Source organism: Penaeus vannamei, chromosome 14, assembly GCF_042767895.1.
Source record: "Penaeus vannamei isolate JL-2024 chromosome 14, ASM4276789v1, whole genome shotgun sequence".
Taxonomy (NCBI): domain Eukaryota; kingdom Metazoa; phylum Arthropoda; class Malacostraca; order Decapoda; family Penaeidae; genus Penaeus; species Penaeus vannamei.
In genome coordinates, this window is record NC_091562.1 from 10,339,311 (window position 1) to 10,341,810 (window position 2,500).

General features: G+C 33.0%; 1 protein-coding gene across 1 annotated transcript in view; it reads left to right on the forward strand.

Annotated features, from left to right (window-relative positions):
• LOC113826173 (segmentation protein even-skipped) overlaps positions 1–168 on the forward strand; it is a 1,914-nt gene extending 1,746 nt beyond the window's left edge. The window contains exon 3 of the mRNA XM_027379047.2: positions 1–168. This exon is cut by the window's left edge and continues 814 nt beyond it. The gene's annotated coding sequence lies outside the window, so the exon portion shown is untranslated.
• Positions 169–2,500: the final 2,332 nt, after the last annotated feature.

Below are 2,500 nucleotides of genomic sequence, written 5' to 3' on the forward strand. Positions count from 1 at the left end.
CTCTTTTTTTCACTCTCTCTCTCTCTCTCTCGTTACTTTTTTCTTCTGTTTCTCTTCCTCTTCTGTTTCTTTCTTGGCTTCTAGTCACTTTGGCCAATATATTGTGCTGATGAAGCAAGTGTAAATATTATATGATATATGGATACCCTTTTAATTATTTCAATAAAATATTTGTAATGATGTAAATATGCAGTATTGCCTTTTCCTTCTTTAAAGGTAGAAATGTGGAAATAAATAAAAAGAATACACCAGTAAATATTTGTACACATTTTCATACGCATATACCTGTACGTATGTTTGTGTGAGTATGTGTGTGTGTGTATGTGTGTGTATAGCATTGCGTATAAATATAAATATATATATATATATATATATATATATATATATATATATATATATATATATATATATATATATATATATATATATATATATATACACATCAAAAGAAGAAATATATATTGCAAATGAAATATGTCTGTATTTAAGTCTATCAAGCATTCAGATATTTTTTTTTTAAATAGACCGGAGCAGAGACTCCAGACTAACCCTATGCTCATAACTATGCCAAAAAAGAAAGAAAATATATGAAAATAGAAATATTAAAACAAAACAAAACAAACTGAGAGAACAACATAACATCTTTAAGATAATTCAACTGTACTCATTCATGTAATCATGCTTTTACAATTTCTGTCAGCGATTACAGCTGCAGAGGATTAATATACACCTTGTATTATGAATCTACATGGAAGAATTAGTTACTACTGGTATGTAGGCAGTTCATAAAACCTCCTCCCTCTCTCTCGCTCTCTCTCTCTCTCTCTCTCTCTCTCTCTCTCTCTCTCTCTCTCTCTCTCTCTCTCTCTCTCTCTCTCTCTCTCTCTCTCTCTCTCTCTCTCTCTCTCTCTCTCTCTCTTTCTCTCGCTCTACCTCATGATTGTCGCTTCCAACAATTTAAATAGATTTTCTTATCCAAAAGGAGGCACATAATAAGAAAGAAGAAAGTTTTTTTTGCTTAAACCTTGCCAAAGTGTTTGCTCTCTACCACTCACATCAGCTTCTCAAAGCATGCACATTTAGATGTCCGCATAGTTAGCATGTCTTTAATTACATGTACAACAGAAAAAACACTATAGGAATTTTCCTTTAAACACGAATAATAATGAAAAGAAAATATGGCAAAATACCCAAGCAAGCCAAAACAGGCATCCAAACAAACACTCAACATCACATACCCTCCTCCTGTTTTTCCCTCCCTCCAACCCCCTCATTCTAAGCCCCAACCCCCTGCCTCTCTCCCTCCCTCCCCCTCTTTTTTATCCCTCCCTCCCTCCCTCCAAACCCCTCCCTCCCTCTAAGCCCCAACCCGTCCCTCCCTCCCCCTCTTTTTTATCCCTCCCTCCCTCCTTCCCTTCCCTCCCCCTCCCTCTAAGCCTCCCTCCCTCCACTTTAGCCTACCGTACACGCTTAACAAGCCTCTAATTATTTTTATAAAGCGTACAAAAAAGGCAGGTAGGAGAAGCCGAGGCATGAACAGCGGCGAACGTAATGCAAATGATACGCCGGCCCTGGGAACGTCTGCCCGCCGCTGACCACAGGCAGGTGTCAATCGCGCTGAGTTTGTCCGTAAAAAAAGGCCGATTTTTGACGCTTTTTACCAGCTGGTGAGCGATGGGAGGCTTGGGTGGTGTTTGGGGGGGTAGGTTGGTGTGCTTGTGGGTGGGTGTTTTGTGTGTGTGTGTGTGTGGTGTGTTTTTAGTAGGGGTGTGTGTGTGTGTTTGTGTGGGTGGGGGGATGTGTGTCTGTTGATTGTAAGAATTCATTCATTCATTTCGTTCATACTTTTATCATTGTCATAATCTTTATCATTATTAACACCATTGCTATTATCATCATAATTATTATTATGATAACAATAATAATGATAATAATAGTAGCAATTATAATAATGATAATAATAATAATAATAATAATAATAATAATAATAATAATAATAATAATAATAATAATAATAATAATAATAATAATAATAATGATAATAGTAGTAATAATAATAATAATAATAATGATAGAAATGAATATAAAAATAGTGATCATCATAAGGATAACCATTATAATGGTGATGATAACAATAATAGTAATAACCATAAATATCATCATTATTATAATTATTATTATTATTATTATCATTATCATTATTATTATTATTATTACTATTATTATTATCGTTATTACCATTACTATTACTTGTTATTATCGCAATTATTGTTATATCATTATCATCAATATAATTATCACTGTTCTTCCAATTACTATGATTAGCGTTGTCAATGTTACTATTATTACTATCATTATCATTATACTTATTATCATCATCATTATTGTTATCATTATTACTATCATCAATATCAATGGCATTATCATTACTATCATTATCATAATTTTCATGATTATTATCGTTACCATTATTACTATTATCTTTATTGTTATTACCATT